The sequence below is a fragment of the Sminthopsis crassicaudata genome, chromosome 3 (genome assembly GCF_048593235.1).
Source record: "Sminthopsis crassicaudata isolate SCR6 chromosome 3, ASM4859323v1, whole genome shotgun sequence".
NCBI classification, from domain to species: Eukaryota; Metazoa; Chordata; class Mammalia; order Dasyuromorphia; family Dasyuridae; genus Sminthopsis; species Sminthopsis crassicaudata.
The window spans coordinates 345917563-345938830 of NC_133619.1; the positions used below are offsets into that span (position 1 = coordinate 345917563).

Sequence of the window (21268 nt, forward strand, 5' to 3'; positions counted from 1 at the left end):
CATCTATGCGACTTAATGGAAAAAAAGTGCTGGATATGGAACTTGAGGACCTGACTTTTTATCTTGGCACTGTCAATGATTGGCGACTAATCTTGACCTCAGTTTCTTGTTAAATAAGGGAGATGGACTAAATGACTATCCCTTTCAGCTCAAAATCTATGAGTCTATCTCTATATATCATGAAGGATGGATAATATTTACAGAGACAGAAAGGAACTTAGCTCTAGTATTTCTTCAGTGTCTGCTCCATTTTTCAATTTATTTTTTTCTTTAACCTTTCTAGCAACCTCTCTTTTAATCACACACATTTCTCCCCCTAATCAAATGAAACCATGTCATCTTAATTGATCACTTCTCATCAGTTTAAAGACATGAGACTGCTTTCTTAGGCTGCATTGATATCCACAGATAAACCTGACTGTCACAGTCCTGACCATGTGTCAATTTGTCCCATGGTTCTGTTGGCCAGAATGAGGGAACTGGCTCATCACATCCATCTCTCCTACAGGGACAAACACAGCCTTTCTCCAAATGTCTGAGCTAGTAACATAAATGTAATTCTGTTCCCTCTTTGGTGTTTATATTCTGGACATTTTGAGTCAGGTATTCTATGATTCCCTCATTAATCTTCCTGTACTCAAAGTTATGTGGATGGGATGTAGGCTAGTGTGTTTCTGCTCCTTTTCTTTTGGATCCTGTTCCCCTCAGAAATCAATCCTAAATTCCTCTTTATTGAACATCTCTGAATGTTCAGAAGCTTGTCTTCGTCTTCTTGAGAGACTGCCAAGTCCCAAAGAGGAGATATTAGGTGCTGTCAGCTTGTCCCATTGAAAAACCAGCCATTTGTTGGTTTGAGATACATTGCCTCAGGACGTCTATCTACAAAATAGAATGTTCTTTACCTGAAGTGATTTGTGTGTTTGTATGTGCACTCCTTGTCCTTTTGGGTAGTAAGTCAGTACCCAGTGTTTTCTTACAAGCCTGAATTCTGACCATTAACACCAATCACACTGCACTAGATTGGGGGACTGTAAATAGTCCTCTAAAAACCTAGGGCATTTATTTGTTTGTATCATTCATAGGACGATTGTTACACAATTCTTTGTATGGTTTCTACTTCTTGTATGATATATATATATATATATTTGTTCATAATCATTTCCCCATAGTAGAAGGTTTTCCTTAGTCTGTCTGAAACCCACTTCTTCTTCAATCTTCTTAGCTCAAAGTCCATTTTCTCCAGGACACTTTCTAAACATATGCTAAATTCATTATCTTTTTGAACATATAATACTCCTTGTAGAGTATAGCAGTTAAATGTTGCTTTATGACATATTATAGAATCAAATTACTTAAATGTTACAATGCTCTCATTTCATATAAGGAAGTTGAGATTCTGAGTGGAAAAGTTACTTACCGAAGGGTACAACAAAACTTAGAGGAAAAACTGGGACTAGAATCCCAGTCTCCTATCTCAGAGGCATTGTATTGCCCTTCCCATTGCATCCCACTGTTCTTGTATTATCTATTCCATCATATTTTTATTATGTCTCCAACTGGATTGCAAATCCCTTATGAAGAGAGCTGTATTTTATACTTCTTTGGTATCCCCCATAGAACTTAGCACTCTCTACTAATTAGGTATTAGGTGCTCAGTCAATATTTCTTGATTGAATGAATAATTTTTTTCTCTTTAAGATACACTGTCCTCTCTTAGTGGGCTTTATAATGCTGCCTTGTTTCTCACTTCTAATAACACCCTTTTATGTGATGTCTTCTTCCATCAGAACACAAGCTCTTTGAAGTCAGGGACAGTCTATCTTTCTGCCTACACTGTATTTGTATTCTCAGTGCATAGCACTGGCACATCCTTCAGGACCCCCTTATTATTCAAGTCAAAGAACAATAGGAAAGGACATCAGAAATCATCTTGATGAGGTCAGGAAAGCAATTTCTAGTCTGAAATAAACATGCGACAAATTCACAATGCCATTCTCTTTGGCAAAAGGTAGATTTATTTAGGGGAATAGATTACAGACAAAATGAAGGGATACAATAGAAACCAAGAATGGCAAATATGAAATAGAGTGGGAGAACATATGAAAGACAAGTAAGCTCCTCAGTGACACTCACAATTAGTCAGCAAAAAAGAAATAGTTCAGGAGGCCTGGGTATGCCATTAACTGGCAGGTTAGATCTGGTTAGGCTAACCAGAGTGAGTTAGAGTGAAGAAAAAGACTGTAGAGAGAAGACACTATGAGGGGAAGAGAGAGAGAGATTGTGCAGTGGGCTTAGTCCTGAAAAGGATTTAGCAAAGATCTTCATCCTAAGAAGATCATTTATAAGGGAAATACAGTATTGAGGTTTTTTCAGGGAAGTAAAGGAGGGAACTTGGAGGGAGGGATCAAGAAGTCAGATGGAATGCCCCTGACAGAACAGGTCCCAGACCAATCTAAAGACATGCTAATCAATATCTCAAAAGTTGTTTGACCTAGCATGGAGGCTAGAGGGATAGACAAAAGAGTTCCTTCCTCACAAACACTCTATAAAAACAGGATGGTCTGGGAACTTGTTATATGTGATAATTGTCAGATGTACTTCTTCCTTACAGGGGAAGATATTATATTCCACACCACTCTGATTCAGCCTCTGAGTTTTACAGATGAGACAACAGTTACAGAGTGTTAAAGTGATTTGTCCAAGATCATACAGCTTAATTTCTAATTGTTTTAAAGTCTTTTTATGTGTTTGCTTTCTTTCTCTCTAACTTCCTTTATAGTCAGTGCCTGAGTCTGATGAGGTTCGAGAATTGAGGGTAAGAGATTCCCTCTGGTTGATGTTGCAGATCCCTTGGGAAAGAATTGGAAAATCCGAACTCTGTGTGACAAAAGGGGATTTAAACAGCACTGCAGGATGCTGCTTAAATTTTCTAGAGGGAAATCAAACCCCCTCCTTCTTGCTCCTCTAAGAACACAGGATCCCTCCTTTGAACCCCTATGTAGTCCTTACTAGAAGGCTTCTGAGCCCCTTCCAGAACAGGACCTTATATCCAGCTGATGAGGTTTAGATTTAGGGAACCTAAATGAAATTAGGGTTTCTGGTGATCAGGGAGTTAAATGAGGACTAGTAGCAGATTTGGGGTTCAGGGAACCAAATGGAGAGGTTTTGCTCCCCTGCAACTCCTTGGGATTCGGAACAAGCATAGGAAGTTTTGGGGACTCCCTTCTGGCAGCACAGAGGTTCTCTGTAAAGGAATTTATAGACCCCAAAACCTAGATTGATAAAATTGATTGATTGATATCAAATTGATTGATTGGAAGTAAGGTTAAAATCTGGTTAAGGAAATAGATAGGTGAGGGTAAAGAGAAAATGGCACTGGAAAGAGTATTCCAGTGGGCAGAAAGATCCTGGCTGTAAAAGGCACTGCCAAGATCCATCTGCAAAGACTTTGGTTGATGAAAGTTCATTATATTGCTTGACTTGGTGGGGGTTAGGAAAACCAAGGGGATCATCAGAATGGGGACTGGAAGAGCCCAAGTTGGCTCAGATCCGGTGGGGGCTGGGACAAGCCTGGATCTCCTACTGAAATTCAAAGGGATGCTTTTTTTTTTTTTTTTTTTTTTTTTTTTATTCTTTTGAGGCTGGGGTTAAGTGACTTGCCCACGGTCACACAGCTAGGAAGTGTTAAGTGTCTGAGACCAGATTTGAACTCTGGTCCTCCTGAATTCAAGGCTGGTGCTCTATCCACGGCGCCACCTAGCTGCCCCCCAAAGGGATGCTTTTGACCAGCATTTATGAATCAAAGGTCCTGGGTTCCTGAACTGATAATGCATCAGCCAGGAGGGGCTGGTAGTAATCTGAAAGGAATCAAGAATCAATCTGAAAGAAATCACAGGTTCAATTTCTTGAAGGGACCACAACCTACTTCACAGCAATATCTCTAACTCTATCCCTCTCACCTGAACCAGATCCTGAGACTTCCCAGCCCCACTCCTCAATCCTTCTAATACAGGGAGTGGGAGGAACCCTTTTTCTCCTCCTCAGGATACTGATTTTACCCTCTGCCCCCTGGGACAAGCAGCACTCTCAGGGAGAGACACTCCAAGCAGAGGTGCCTCTTTCAAAATCAAATCCCTCCCAGACTAAGAAAACACCTGGCCATTACTCTGAGGACCCCACCCAGCTTTTTGAGAGGTCCAAGGCCAGAACTCTGAACTTGAAACAAGGCTTCTCACAAGGTGCTAACTCAGTGGAATTGATAGAGACAAGGGTTGTTTAGTATGGTGATGAGGGAACATATAAGCTCAGCCAGAAGCAGAACTAGGGAAGATAGAAGTGGTATCAGGTTCTCCTCCTCTTCTCCCCTGAAATCAAGATCAGAAGCCTCCAGAGAACTAGTGTAGCCCCAAGTGAAGGAGATAAGACTTTGAAGGAGACAATAAAGGATGTGGACTTTAACACTTGGCTGCACTTGTGGTGATTACTGAACTGAAAGGAAGGCTGCCTCCAGGAACCCCAAGGAAACCTCAACAGAGAACATTACATTTTAGAGAGAACATTACACAACTTCCTCCTTGATCTTTCCTGGGAAGATGTTAATATTAAACAATTTGTACCAGACCTATAGAGGAAGCTGGAAGAAGCCCGCTTTGGACCCTCAAACTTCTCCCACTTGGCTGCTAGAAACAGCTGTTGGAGTCTCTAATGATAGGGATCAAACTGCAGCAGAGGAGAGAGACCTCAGAATTAAAGCGAGAAATGGAGAACAGTCCCTACTCTTGGCTGCTGACATTTATGGCAACCATAGAGATTTGTGCTTTAGGTGTCAAGAAAACAGTCCCAGGTAACTCCCCAGTCCTTGCCCTGAGGGGTGCTGGAGGAGAGACTGCCTGCGGGGGACAAGCTACCCCTCCACAATGCCCTGCCTCTGGCAGGAGTTTGGGGCTTGGTCAAGCTCCCCCTCGCTCCTCCACCACAGCAGAACTCTGGCTATCCCCAGATGTGGCCAGTAAGACCACTGAATTTCTTTTTGCTATGGGGAATTTAAGAATTGTTTGGAGACTTTTCCTCTGCCTTGCCAGTTTGGTGACCTGTTATTTAAACACTCGTTTCTTATTATTCTCTCCTCTCCTGCTCCCTTATGGTGAAATTGGGGACCCAATTTTCTCTTTTCAGACCTCCCAAAGCCCTCCCATATTTCCTCTGAAATCTGGGAGAAAATAGATTTCTCCGCTCCAGCCTTAGTCAGGATTGAGAAATTTCTTAAGCACAAACTTTTGGAGCCGCTTATGCATTCTTATGATCTACAGTCCCAGGGCAATCCCAGACCTGTCCCCTATTTCTCAAAGAAACTGGACTCGTTTCCCTAGGTCTGAGTGGCTGCCATGGCCCTTTTATTTGAAGAGGCCTCAAAACTAACCTTGGGGCAGCCATTAGAGGTTTTAACCCCCACCGGGTTCAGAGCATTTTAGAAGCCAAAGGGCATCAGTGACTTGGTGGGAGATATCAGGGTCTCCTACTTGACCTGACTCTCTGGGTGTATCACACCCTTAATCCTGCTACCCTGCTCCCTGAAAACACTCAGTCAGGAGACATCATTCAATTGGGTAGAAGCTTTTCTGTGAAGGCTGAGAAGGCTCAGGAGGTATCAAGGTGTTTGCTAAAAGATCATACTTGGCCTAAGCCTGCCTAGTTCCTTGCAGAGCAACAAAAAATCCAGCTTTTACTCCTCGGGTATTTCACACGAGCATGCTGGGGAAGAAGGGTGAATTAGTCTGTGTCCTTCTTTCTCTCACTATAATCTCCTTCCTTCCTTTCTCACCATGAAAACTTTGCTCCTAGCTTTTCTCTCCCAGCTTTTCTTGATGTCATTCTATGGCCCCGGTTATTCATAATCATGAGGCTGTTGCTTCTTAAATAAAGGGAAGCAGGCTTGCAGATCAGCTGCCCATGTTGCTGATTGTTTGCCCCTGCCCATGGCAACTTTAATTCCCCAACTCCCGACTCCTGCATTCCCTCATAGCTCCCAGGCAAGTAAATTCTGAAAAGGGCCTGCAGATGTGCCCCTTGCAGGGACTTCAAACTGCTTGGTTTTGTTAAGACCTGTACTAATTGGGTAAAAACCTTCCCTTGTAAAGCTCTAGGGTTTTTGCTGGGAGAGATCACACTCACTGAAGGGCACATGTTCTACCCATCTACTTCTTTGAGGAAGCAAAAGCAAGAATTTGAGAAAAACGTTCTTTGGTATCTATGCTAGGAAAGCTGTTTTTCTGAGAGGCATTTATGATAGCCTCATCTTCCCCCCAGCCTTCTTCTGGGTGGGTTTCTGGTTCCTGTCCCTAGTAACCTCCATATCAATTACACTTTTGTTTATTCTTTCTCTTTTGCTCAAATTTAGTCCTTGCATTTTAATATACATATGAGAATTGCTTCTTCCGGACTCTGAGTCATGAAATTCCAACCACTTGGTCAACCTGAAATTACCTGAGACCTGATTCTGATGCTGCTGCGCCCGCCTACAACTCACTCATGTCCCCTCTTCAGTCAGGACCCCATTGAGTAAGGCCAGCTCTACACCTCCTGTGAGCTTGAAACAGCTTCAGAAGATGAGACCATCATCCTGTTACCCCAAATAAATTTGAGAGGAATGCTTGAGAGAGGAAAATGATGTAAATTGTGTCCCCCTTTAACCGTGTGGGAACCCTCATGTAAACTACTGCATCCCCCAAATTTCTGAGTCTCAAACTCTGGGAAGGGCACATCTTTTCCCAGACAACGCTCTTCCCAAGATAAGTAATCTCATTTAACTGGAAATCTCTGCATGGGGCATAGTCAACATCTGTCTGCGTGGCTCATTCAATTCAATAAGTAATCTCATTCAATTTTGAATTAAATTGAAGCCCCAAGACTCAGAAGGCTAATAAAAGACAACTCTGAACCCCAATCTTTGCAGAAGTCCTAACAGGATTTTGCCCACTGGTGAAGATATTTTCTTCTCAGTGCAAACCCATCTTTGCAATAGTCCTGACAGGACCTTGCCCATTAAGAAAGAAGAAAGCTTTTCTTTCTTCTTCTTCTTCTTCTTCTTCTTCTTCTTCTTCTTCTTCTTCTTCTTCTTCTTCTTCTTCTTCTTCTTCTTCTTCTTCTTCTTCTTCTTCTTCTTCTTCTTCTTCTTCTTCTTCTTCTTCTTCTTCTTCTTCTTCTTCTTCTTCTTCTTCTTCTTCTTCTTCTTCTTCTTCTTCTTCTTCTTCTTCTTCTTCTTCTTCTTCTTCTTCTTCTTCTTCTTCTTCTTCTTCTTCTTCTTCTTCTTCTTCTTCTTCTTCTTCTTCTTCTTCTTCTTCTTCTTCCTTCTTCTTCTTCTTCTTCTTCTTCTTCTTCTTCTTCTTCTTCTTCTTCTTCTTCTTCTTCTTCTTCTTCTTCTTCTTCTTCTTCTTCTTCTTCTTCTTCTTCTTCTTCCTTCTTCTTCTTCTTCTCTTCTTCTTCTTCTTCTTCTTCTTCTTCTTCCTTCTTCTTCCTTCTTCTTCCTTCTTCTTCCTTCTTCTTTCTTCTTCTTCTTCTTCTTCTTCCTTCTTCTTCTTTCTTCTTCCTTCTTCTTCTTCTTCTTTTTTTTTTTTTTCTGAGGCTGGGGTTAAGTGACTTGCTAGGTCACACTGCTAGGAAGTGTTAAGTGTCTGGTCCTGCTGAATTCAGGGCTGGTGCTTTATCCACTGCGCCACCTAGCTGCCCCAAGAAAGTTGTCTTCTTAGCAAAACTATCCTGTCAGGATTCTTTGCCCACAAAGAAAGCTTTCTTCTTAGTGTAGATAAATCCCTTTTTGCCATACAGACTTCGGGTTTGAGAATTCTTTGGAAAGGCATCTGCAACATTGACCAAAGGGGATCTCTTACCCTCAATTCTTGCACTTCATCAAGTCTTGTATTATAAGTTTATAAGAGATATTACACATTATAACATGACAAAAGAATAAAGAGGCTCCTTCCTCTTCTTAGAGATGTTAGGTTTCATCTCATCTGGGTGATTAGATGGTCTTTGGATCCTACTAACTCTTCGCTCCAGTTTCATGATCTCTTGTAATATATAATATTTTATTTTTCCTAAATATATGTGCAATCTTCCATGATCTCTTACCCTTTTTTTCCCTAACCACTCTGTAAGCTCCTTAGATTGAGGAAGTTCATTTCTTATCGTAGGACTCATGTATGGGTCTAACTAATGATTATTAATTTATAGAGCTAAAATTAGAAGTTAGATAATGTCTGAAGTGTTTAGTTCTGTTAGCCAGACTTTCATGATATGAAAACAAAGGCATTCTTTTTAAACACACACACACACACACACACACACACACACACACACACACACACACACACACACATTAAATCATTACCAGGAGCTAGACACTGTGTGCTAGGTGCTTGGAATACAAAGTCAAGTTGTCCCTGATATCCTACTGAATGAAGAAGATGTAGAAATGAGGGAAATCATAGCAATGAGCAATCTGGAAGTGATGTCATTTTAGGAACATTTATAGAAATTGGGAATGATTAGCCTAGAATAAAAGAAGTCTTCAAGGGGAATATTCAAATATTTGAAGGGCCATCATATAAAGACTTATTCTGTGATTTTTACAAAAAAAAATAAGACTAGGACAGGGATAGACTTCAATATAATGTAAGAAAAATTTTATTTTGTCCGACAATAGAGTCTCTTTCTAGGTAGGGATGTATACATATTGAGACAAATGAAAAATCCAAGAGACATAGTTTCTAGATAATTAATAAGCAAATTATTAGACTAGCAGATAATCAATAAATTAGATGTCAGCAGTTCTCTCATAACCAGAGATGAACTTTGGACACCATCCAATGATTAAATGCCTTTGGAAAAGTGGGAGTCCTTGTAGGCTGAGATAAACTTTGATTGATTAACAATTAATTTGAAAATTAATATTGGAATGAGAGATAGGCCTTTTCTAATGAGGGGTTGGGTAGTAACTTTAATATCGTCAGCCTCTTGGACAAAGAGACTTTTTCCCACCTAGAACACTTAGGTTGAACACAATTGACTGGAATTCAACTAGATTAGATTCTCTTTACCCTTTAATCAGAAATAAACTCTCCCAGTTGGGTCAAGTCCCACCTCCAACCAAGAATGGCTCGTTTTCAGCCCTGATCATCATGAACAGTGATCTTTGAATGAGAAAATAAAAAGAGAAAATAATATAATCAAAAAAGGTTCTTTTGGTTCTGCATATAAAATTGATTATTAATATAATAGGAAAATAATAATTTTCCTCAACATATATGTATATGTATATACATAAACACACATATTTTTTATATATTGTTGATAGATAATGCAACTACTTTTTAAGGGAGCTATGTAAAGCATTCCTACATTGGGAGAGGGATGGACTAGATAGCCTCTAAAGTCCCTTCTAGTTCTGTGATTCTAAGAGCACCACATGATGTACATGTATGTGACATTGGGCACCTGCCAGAAGTTTTAGTTCCAGAACTTATTAAAAATTATGATTTCAGAAAGACTTGGAGAGACTTACATGAACTGAAGCTGAGTGAAATGAGCAGAACCAGGAGATCATTATATACTTCAACAATACTATATGAAAATCAATTCTGATGGACATGGCCCTCTTCAACAATGAGATGAACCAAATCAGTTCCAATAGAGCAGTAATGAACTGAACCAGCTACACCCAGAGAAAGAACTCTGGGAAATGACTATGAACCACTACATAGAATTCCCAATCCCTCTAATTTTGTCCTCCTGCATTTTTGATTTCCTTCACAGGCTAATTGTACACTATTTCAAAGTCCGATTCATTTTGTACCGCAAAACAACTGTATGGACATGTATACATATGTTGTATTTAATTTATACTTTAACATATTTAATATGTATTGGTCAACCTGCCATCTGGGGGAGGGGAGTGAAGGGAAGGAGGGGAAAATTTTGAACAAAAGGTTTGGTAATTGTCAATGCTGTAAAATTACCCATGCATATATCTGGTAAATAAAAGGCTGTAATAAAAAAAAAATTATGGTCAAATTCCCTTTTTAAGCAAAACAAGGCAACACAAATCTATTAAGTACTTAGTATATTTCAGACACTGTTAAGCACTGGATATTAATACAAGTAAAGAAAAGTAACCCCTGAAGAGCTTACATTCTAATGGGGAACAGTAACACTCTAGAGGGAGCTAAAAAGGAGAGAGGGGGATGACAGCTTCATAGGCGCATGATCCATAGTGGTGAAGAAACGAGACTCAAATACACAACTAAGAAAAGAATTGAGCACGGATGACCTGTTGTTAAAATCGAAGTCCCAGGAATAACTCATGCAGAGGAGAAAGGAGTTGGAAAGAGGCGCATGATCCATAGTGGTGAAGAAACGAGACTCAAATACACAACTAAGAAAAGAATTGAGCATGGATGACCTGTTGTTAAAATCGAAGTCCCAGGAATAACTCATGCAGAGGAGAAAGGAGTTGGAAAGAGAGAATGTTATCCAAGACAAGAGAGACCTAGATGCTGAGGGAAATTCCAGGGTGAGTATATGGCTGTAGCATGGTGGCAAAGTCCCAAGAATGCAAAAGCAGAACAAAGAGAATTGAACATGGCTATGCTGGGCTAATCCCCCAAAATGGAAGCACAGGAGGCACTCACCAGTGGGAGAAGTGGGATGGAGGAGTGGGTGGATATTCCAGGATGAGAAAGCCTCAGGTGCTGAGAGAAATTCTAGCACCTTGAGACTCTGGCTATTTACAATAAAGGGACCATACTGCTTGTATTGTCAACCTGACTGGGCTGATATGAAGAAAAAACTGCCAATTTTTAAAACACTCATCAGTGTGAGCTAATATTATGGTTCTATGACTCATTTTTAAAAAAGCAATTCAGAAGTCCTTCATACAAATACAAAAACATCGAGACACTTACTACCAATAGACTGGATGCTTTATGATAAATCCGTGGCTATGATTTACTTTCTTAAAATTCCTCCACTTTATTGACTCTGTTCTCTAAGACAAGAGTATCATATTCTTGTCCATCCTACCTATTCTTTCACTTTTAAAAACATATCCTGAGTCATTCCACAGAATAGTATTAAATGAAAGTTCTTGTGATAGCATAAAAAGTATTGGATTTGGAGTCAAAATTCTGGTTTTGGTATTACTCCCAGTACCACTGGATAAATCACTTAACTGCTCTGTGACTTAGTTTCTTCCTCTGAAAACTGAGACTATTAGGACTTGTTTCCCAGAGACCCTCCCAGCTCCAAAAGGCTGATTTCCATGATCCTAACAAGCTGTTACTAATAGGAAATGAAAGAAATAAAGAGGAAATACATTGCTATGATCTTTTACAATGGAAAAATGAAAACCTCGTCCTAGTGTGGTAGATATTTTATTTCCCATACAAAGTGAATCAGCCATGCTTGTGAGTTATGAGGGGGAAAAGAATTAATAACTCTTATGAGTGGAAAGAGACAAGAGAATCCTAAAAGAAATCATCATAATTCAGACAAAATAGACCGAGGGACCTCTGAGAATGAAGCATTAGGGAAAGAAAATGGAATCGGTGTGATTTAATGAGAGAGTATTTAAAGATTCAAGTCAATTCAAACATTTTATTAAATTGTAAGATCCAAAGGAAAAACTGAGTCAGAGTAAACACTTGGAAATGGCAGATTCCATGGAAGAGTAGAGAAGCTGAGGTTTTCAGAGAAAAGTTAAGGAGAAGGGGCTAAATGATTAGTAGTGTACCAACTTTAATATTTTAAGGGAATAAGAAGGACATTACCAGATACACTACACCAAGGAATATACAGAAACAGAGTCTTATTAATAAATGAAAAGGGGAACAAAATCAATGATGACTTTAAAATGCCTAAGTATCCCATCTGTGCTTAATAATTGATCTTTAAACTAAAGCAACACATTCATTTTGGCCCCCACTATGTCTAACATACTGTGCTTATTTAAAAATACAGAGAAATGTTGGTATGATTGAAAAACAATAGGATAAATCTAACTTGTCAACAAATATTTTTCAATGCCACAAATATTTATTAAGGCGCTGAACACTGGGGATGTGAAGATGAAAAAAAGACCATCTCTCTTGCAAAGGAACTTTCACTTTACGTGGTTATGTGTCAGCAGGAGACATACATAAGATCTAATGGGGGAGTGCGCTTAATCACTTCCCACTGCGTGAGGCTGAGGAACTGGACCCTGGGAAAGTTGTGGAATGTGGAATGGAAGAGTTTTAGAGAAATATAGAAATGTGAGGATATATTTTGTGCTGATTCTTGGTCTCTTAATCACTTGGAAAAGAGGAGCCTCTTGCTTGATTGGCTGTGACTGAGGAGCCAGAGCTAGGGATGGGAAGGACAGGGCAGAGCAGGGATGGAATCATTCAGGAAGCCTTAGACAGCCTTAGCCTCTTGGTTTGACTTCTTCCTGCTAAATAACAAGGAGAGATAATGCTGCAAGAGAGGAGGTTGATATTTGACTCCATGGATAGTGTTTGCCTTAGTCTTTTTTTTATGTTTTAGGTGGTGATTTATCTGAAGGTTTTAATATTGTGAATTTTGAAAAGTCAGAGGAGTGTGTCATCCTGGAGTTCTGAAGTCAAGTCAATATTTTGCAGTCAGCCCAATATGCATACCATCAAGGAGTAATCCTTGAGACCTGGCCCAGAGACATTTGAGATAATATCTTATTCCTTAGCAACGATGCCTTGGGACGTGAACGCAGTAGGATAAAAGCTATGTAAAAACTGCATTAATTATTCATCTGCTTTCTCCAGACCCCAAGATTGAATAGTGCACCCCTAGGTTTTTAAAAATTGTTTCAATCAGTAAAAATCTGCCTTTTCTTTTTTCCAGCCTAACTCTACCCCTCAACTGAGAACAAAAGAAAAACAAAACCTGTTACAAACATGTACAGTCACTCAAGCTAGATTTCTACATTTTTTTTGTTTAGTCATTTTCAGGTGTATATAGCTATTTTTGTTTCCTTTTGGGGTTTTCTTGGCAGAGATACTGGAATGCTTTGTTGTTTTTTTCTCCAACTCATTTTACAGATAAGGAAACGGAAGCAAACAGGTTAAATGACTTGCCCAGGGTCATTCAGTGAGACTGAATTTGAACTCAGGAAGATGAGTCTTCCTGACTTAAGGCCTGGTACACTATCCCTTGGGCTACCTACCTGGCCTTAAACAATTTCCATGTCTAAAAAACCTTGTACATCTTTAGAATTTATTTGGCTTAGGACTGATCTCCCCCTTCATCCACCCTGTCTTCTAATTCCCTTTTCCCCATTCTTCCCTTTTCCTTTTTTTTCCTCTTGAGTGAAATATACTTCTTTACCTTCTTCTCTCCACACACACACACACACACACACACACACACACACAGACCCACACATGTGTGTCTGTGTATATGAGCAATATGTAATCAGAATTGATTAAAGGAAATCCATACAACTAAGCTTCTTTATAAACTTCAAAAATTTGGAACCTTAGCTTTGAAACAGAACAAAGAAATATATGTATATTTTCATTTACTTTGATAAATTCACATTATATATGTGTATGTATATTATGTAAATGCATATATCTATTTAAAGAAAGAGAGAATATATATTCTTAATTGTTTTGACCAATTCAGATGAGAAAAGGTTGAAGTGTCAGCTGTTTACCTTATTTTCCTTGTTTCTATAGATATCTACCTGTGTGTACTAATTATGAGAGATTCATCTACATCCACCCTTTGTATTCTTTTTCCCCTCTCTTCTATTTTTCTCTTAAGATCATCAAGATATAACAGATCCACACCCATGCATAGTCTAATTAGATTCATACTATTCATAGTATTGATAATAGGGTTCAGAAGAGAAACAAGCATCATCTCCCATACCAGAATGTAAGCAGGTTATTTTTGTTTAGTTCTTTATCATTGTTAATTCATATTTACTTTTTTTTTTTAACTGTTTCTCTTGATTTCTTTTTTGAACTTCAAAGTTTCTGTGTAGAACTAATCATTTCATTTCATCATGATGTTTTAGAAGTTTTTGGTTTCATTACTGTTGGCCTAAATGTAGATATATGAGCATTTTGATTCCAAAGAAACAAAATAAGTGTTGATAAAGGATTGAGTCTCCTCCTCCAGCAGGGTCAAAGAATGTTGTGTTTAGGTTGCGTTCCTGTAACATATTCACTTTTGCTTGGTAAACTGTGCTTGACTATAAGTCTATATCTTTTGCCTTCTTAAATATCAAATTCTAACTTCTCCGCTACTTTGTGGTGATGGCTATTAAGTAATATCTGATGCTGATTGTAGCTTCTGGGTACTTGAATTCTTTCTGGCTGCTTTCAGAATTTTTTTTTTTTTTTTTTTTTTTTTTTTTTTTGCTATGGAGACTGCATTTTTAGCTTTAATGCTCCTAAAAGTTTTTATTTTGGGGTTTCTTTCAGGAGGTGACTGCTATATTTTTTCCATTTACATTTTGGCCTCTAGTAACGTATCTGGACAATTTTCTTTTAAGATATTTTGAAATGGGATGTGTTGGACTTTTTTTTTTTTTTTTTTAGTCATGGCATTCAAATTGCTAATTTTTTTCTCTTTAATCTATCTTCCAAGTCAGTTGTTTCTTCTCTGAAATGTTACATTTCCTTCTTTATTTTCAGTCTTTTGATTTAGCTTTAATATTTCTTGTTGCTTCATGGAGTCATTGGTTTCTATTTGGTCCATTTTAATTTTTTTAGGAGTTTATTGTCTGGGCAAGATTTTGTCAATTTTCTGTTATTTCCTTTCCCTTTCCAATTATTTCTTCCATTGCTCCCATTTCCTCTAGCATTCTCATTCCATTTTTAGAAATATTTAAAAACTTTTGTTAACTCCTAATTTATCTCTTCCAGGAATTTAAGCTGAGTTTTGGCAGGCGATGCTCCCAGAATCATATGATGCAAGGCAAAGTCTAGTTGGGCAGAGCTCTTCAAGTTCCTCTTATTGTGCTCCAGTACTGCTCTGGTGGTGCCCCAGAATGATTTTGGTGGTTCTTCCCACCTCCTTTTGTCCTGGTATACAGCTTCTTCCTAGGCACTGAAGTGTCCACATGTGATAGGCTCCTGGTCCAACCTGTTTCCAGGATCTCCAGACAGTTCTATTTGTTTTCCTATGTCAGTCTGGATCAGACAAACAATTCTTTGTGACTTTTTCTGATTAGGTTTTGATCTGATACATTTTCTAGATCTCTTTACAAGAGTTTTGTAGAGGGGAGTTCAGCTATACTCAGAATTTCTATAACTCATATATTTGCTTCATCTTCCACTATGTCCCAAAGATATTTGGGGAAAATGCTTGTACTTCTGTTTTTGGGATATCTTTGAAGTAAATATCACATTATAAAAACTAAGTAATTTACTAAATTGAACTAGGTGTCAATGTTAGCTAGCAGTGTGTGTGTATGTGTGAAACTATAATTTGGGGGGGGGTCAAGCCAATAGTATTAAAGAAACTCATAGAATTAGATACTTGTCTTCCTTAGAGGTATTTCTAGAACCCTGAGGGGAAATGTAAATGTCCTGGTTCTGGGATAGTGAGTCCAAAGCACACTTACTATAATGACATAGAACTGTCTTTGGAGTCAGAATACCTGGGTTTAAGCCGTGCCTCTAAAGCCTACTACCCTGTGTGATCTTGGGCAAGTTGTTTAAATTCTCTGAGCCATAGTATCCATATTTACAAATTAAGGGAACTGGACTAGATGACTCCCTTGATCTCTTCTCCGTCTAGAATGGAGGTCCATTTATATACAAAGAGACTCATAAGTAACCATCAATTTTTGTACTGGGGCCAGCAGCATATAACACCTCCACAATCAACTTTTACCGACAAAGTCATTTGGAAAAAAACAGGGAAAGATTTTGGGACAATAGAATTTTATTGCTGAACCAGAAGACATGGAGAAAAAGGGCAGAGCAGAGTAGAGCATGGAGAGATCAGAGAGGACCTCACTTAGCTTATGACTGTGATGCTTAGAGAGACAAGTATCTAGCTAAAGTCTCGATAGCCAGGTATCATGATAGCTGGATAAATAGTGAATGCATTTGAAAGGTTCATAAAAGAGCTGATTCTTTCTGATCAACATGTCAAAAGTAGACCTCATTTTCCTTTAAAGCCCACTTCTTTTCTAAACTTCTTTATGTCAAAAACCCCCCAACATTTTTCCATTCACTCATGTTTATAGAATCTTTATTGATCCTTATTCCAAGTCCCACTGATTCTACCTCCATATTATCACTACCACATTCCTTTCTCTCTATTCACACAACTACCACCCAAAATTTGGACCTTGATCATTTCTCATTTGTATTATAGCCATGGACTACCAGTTGTGCTTCCTGTCTCAAGTCTGTCTATTCTTCATCCATTTTCTCCATTGCTTCCAAATGGATATTCTTAAATCATTGACTTAACCATGTCATTCTCTGTTCAAAAAAAGCTTCAATACCACTCTCTTATCTTTAGGATAATATTCAAACTCCTTTGTTTGACATTTAGATTTCTTCACAGACTGGTTCTAGGGTATATTTCCAAACCAATTTAACACCCTCCTTCCAGCTCTCCCCTTCACATTCTACATTCCAGTCAACTGGCTTATTTGGTAGTTCCCAGGTTATACACTCCATCTATTCTCCTCTCCTATTTTTTATAAAGCAGAATTTAGTACAGTGCCTTGAACATAGAGAGATACGAATAAATGCCTGTTGACTGACTGATTCTGTCTTTGCCTTTTCATAGGCCTGGAGCCTTCTCCTTTTCCACATCTATATCATGGAATACTTCTCTCCCTTCAAGATTCAGATGAATGCTACCTCTTATCCAAGGTATTGTCTGATCCCCCTAATTAGTACTCAAGCCCATCTCCATATGAATTTACATGTTTTTGAATATATATTATATTATGTGTATATACATATATATACTTGATCGACATATGCATATATGTGTGTATGTTTGCAATTTTCTATATGGTTCCTTCCAATAAACTCTTAAGAACCAGAACAGTTTTCATTTTTATCTTTGCATCCCCAGTGCTTAGTATAGTATCTGGCACATGGCAGGGATTTAATCAGTGTCTTGATTCCATGGCTTCCCTCTCCAAACAGTTGCCAAATCTCATTCTACCTCCATAACATTTCCTATACACTTCATTCTTTACTTTTACTTCTCTACCATCCCAATTCAGGCTCCCAGATCTCTCATGTGAATTTTGGTAATAGGCTAGTACATGGATTTCCTTCCTCAAGCCTCTCCCCATTCTAATCATCTTCCACTTCAATAAATTCCAAGAACTCATAACCTCTAGAGTTCAATATAAATTCTTCTGATATTTAAATCCTTAAAAAACCAGTCCTGACTTGATTTTCTAAATTTATAACATATTATTTTCTTCTATACCCTCTAGGTCCAGCCAAACTTAGACACAGCTTTCTATCTGTTATCTCTACACCTTTGTCCTGGTATTCTTTCCTTCCTGGAAGGCATTCCCTCTTCACCTCTGCTTCTTGGAATTTCTGGCTTCTTAAGTCTCAGATCAGACCTTGTCTGGTCTTCCCAATTGCTAGTACTCTTTACATCTGACTTGTATAGATGTATTTACATATATTAGAAGGTAAGCTCACTGAGAGGAAGGACTTTTGCTTTTGTCTTGTATTTACAATGTCTTGGTCCTCACTTACTTTTCTAAGCTTCTTACTCCTTGTTCTTTACTTTTTCTCCCAATAGTCTTCCATGCAATGGCTTCCTTTCTTGTACATGACATTTTACCCAGCTCCCTGAACTTTCCCTGGATGAATCCCATGCTTGGTATTCTTCTTATCTTATTTCCTTTAAGTGCCAGCTAAAACACCACCTTCTGCAAGAAGCCTTTTCCAGCTCTCAGTGTTAGCGCTTTTCCTCTGCTGATAATCTCCAGTTCATCGCCTATCTAGGTGGATTGAGGGTAGCTAGGTGATACAGTGAATAGTGGTAGGTCTGAAGTCAAAAGATACCTGGTCTCAGATACTCACTAGATTTGTGACCCTGGGCAAGTCACGTAATGCCATTTGCCTCAGTTTCTCATCTGTAAAATGAGCTGCAAAAGAAATGGCGAACTACTTCAAACTTTTTGCCAAAAAAAACCCAAATGGGGTCACAAAAGCAAGACCCAACTGAAATAACAAAGATTGATTTTACATTGTTGCTTGTATGTTGTCTCCCTCATTGGCCTGTGATCTCCTTGAAAGTAAAGATTATGTATATATGTGTATGTGAATATATACATATATATATATGTATATATACACACACACTTACATACACACACACAAACATATGCCTTCCTTAGAATCCTTAGCAATTAGCACAGTGCCTGGCATATAATAAATGTTGATTGCTGAATTGAATTGAATCCTTTAAAAATCTATAGACCTCAAATTATAGAGATGCTGGAGATATTTTTTGTATAAAAGGATAGATAGGAATCTGCTTAGCTTAGGATGAAAGAAATATATTAAAGATTATAGAGAGTTATTGGGGGTCAGGATGATTCTCCTGGATCTTTAAGATATTTAAGGAAAAGGAAGGATGGGCAAGTTATCATGGGTCTTGGTCCTCTGTCACAGCTGATATTTACACAGAACTTTAAAATTTACAGGAGTGATTAACATTCATTATCTCCTTTGATGTTCACAATAACCCTGTGAGATAGTTCCTATAGGGATTATTATTTTCTTTATACCGATGAAGAAATAAAGTTCAGAGAAATTATGAGTCTTGCCTGTGGTCACCAGCTTATAAATATCAGAGGGAGAATTGGAGCTCAAATTGCACCTAACTTCAAAATCACCCCAGCACTGCCTTCCATACAGACGTTTAAATCCAACTTGAATTCCTCATGAAAGCAACGACTATATATTCTAAGAAGTAAAAAAAAAAATCTATAAACAGTTAAAAATTAATGGAACTTAGCAAGCTCAGGACCGATTTAAAAAGAACAAATCTTGCCAGACTGATGATTTTGCATGTTCAGGGCAGAATGACACAATGAAGAGATGAAAGGAATGTAGTTGGTGTAACACAAATTGATTTTTACAAAACATTCAATAGAATTCCATGAAATCTCCCTCTTTTAAAGTTGATTCAAATTGGAGTGAGTACAAACAGCCATGTGAACTGGTAACTTTGCCAAAAGAACGATCCTACACGAGAACAAAACAGAACCTGGCATTGAGAAGACAGCTGTTTGGCTTTACACTTCAAAGTAGGGTTTTTGTATCTTATTTCATTAGCAATAATAGAGGGTAGTTACAATATATTAAGGTGGACTGCAAGAATCTGTTACTGTGTATAAGGGTAGGTGATAAATATATAAAAATATAAAATAAAAATAATTAATTATATAGCATATTATAATAAACACATAAATGAACAATAATAAATATATAACACTAATATAAAAATAAAATATTGAGAAGTTCCAAAACTTGTCAATGAAGATATCAGAAATACATAGGAAAACCCCCCCCACAAATAGGACTGAATTAGAAATGACTGCTGTCTTCAGATTTTTAAAGGAAATAGTCCCACTAAAAATTCCTCCAAGAGTTTCCAATTTCCTTCAAGATAAAGCCCAAACTTATCAGCCCAATATTTAATATCTTCTATTATTTGTTTCCCAACCTAACTCTTTATCTTTATATAACTAGCTTTGTGATATTAGATAATTTATTTTAATCTCTCTGAGCTTGCATAATCTATAAAATTATGAGATTAGATAACATGATTTCTAATTTAATCTGGCTTTAAATCTCTACTCTGCTGCCATGCTTTAGCTGCCTTCTCACTCTCTATCCTGGTGGCCCCTCTTTCCCACTGGTGAATTCTTCCTAGAACCCCCATTTTGAGACAAGTCAGCTGTTCTTTACTTTCTAGTCTTTTTCTTTCCCTTCTACTCTCCCTTTCATGTGCTGCCTTTCCTTATGATAATATAAGTTCCTTAAGGACAGACCTATTTTTCTTTTTGCTCCTATTTATATCCCCAGTGTTTACAGAGTGTCTGACATGTAGTAAACAATACATGCTTCTTGATTTGCCTTGACTATGAATCTATGATTCAAAACCATGTGATGTAATAATAGGCTGAGGTAACTGGAAATACTGAGCTTGGGGAAGAAAAGCCAGGCAAAGAATAAATGGAGATATCATCATTATCTACAAGTAGATACAACTTAGGTTTTAAGCCTGGAGCATTTTGCATAATACTTCTCTAATTGGTAGAAAGAATCTGTATGCCTGAATTAGGGCCTGAGTTAGTGTGAGAGCTTTGGAAAGGAGAGTTTTTCATCCTTCTTTGAGAGAGAGAGATGCAAACATGGTTTCAAACTCTCCTAGAGGCTCATTCCAGGGAGGAGACTGAAAGACTCATGCTGACATGTAAACAGAAGTTGGCTGCTCAAATTGTTCTTAATTTCCTACTTGCCTTGTCAGAGACTTGGGGAAATTTCACTTTGGGTCAAGTTGGTCCTCTGTATTGGTTAAGTAAGATTATAGTTTGTTCCCATCTAAAGAGCTCAATTACGCCTGACTATTTTTTGGTACATTCTAAATCTGTAGAATTTATACCATTTATTTTTGCTCTCTGATTGAATAAAGGGGTTTACTCATTATTTGTTATTCCCTATTCATGATGTTTTTCATGTAACCAGCATTTAGTGAAAAAGATTCAAGTTTGCAAGTTCAAGCATAGTTTAACCTCCTCCTTTAAAAAATTGCTACCAAAGATGCTGGAAGCTTTTTTTCTTTATGAATTTTTTTAAAAAATGTGTTCCTAGACCAGTAGAATTTACGGAGAGGGTGATAAATATAATTCCAGAATTTTCTTTTATAGTAGAACAGAGAGACCATTCTCATAGCCCCTTCATTTTTCTCCAGGTCAGACTTAGTCTTGCTTGAAGACCTTGATCAAGATTCCAGGTATGCTGACCCATGCCTCCTTGTAAATTGCATTTAGACCAACCATGTGAACATATACACCATACATAGAAGCACATTTTATATCTATCTATCTATCTATCTATCTATCTATCTATCTATCTATCTATCTATCTGTCTGTCTGTCTGTCTGTCTGTCTGTCTGTCTGTCTGTCTGTCTATCTATCTATCTATCTATCTATCTATCTATCTAAAGTTTCTCTTATTG

The 21268-nt window shown here is 38.0% G+C and overlaps 1 long non-coding RNA gene across 2 annotated transcripts in view; it reads left to right on the forward strand.

Annotated features, from left to right (window-relative positions):
- Nucleotides 1–21059, forward strand: part of LOC141561718 (uncharacterized) — a 77713-nt gene extending 56654 nt beyond the window's left edge. The window contains exons 4-5 of one of the 2 annotated variants that reach the window (XR_012488136.1): nucleotides 16828–16913; nucleotides 21001–21059. This is a non-coding gene — a long non-coding RNA (uncharacterized LOC141561718). Of the gene's footprint in view, nucleotides 1–16827; nucleotides 16951–21000 lie in introns of those variants that run through there. The other variant, XR_012488135.1, reaches the window with a different exon arrangement.
- Nucleotides 21060–21268: the final 209 nt, after the last annotated feature.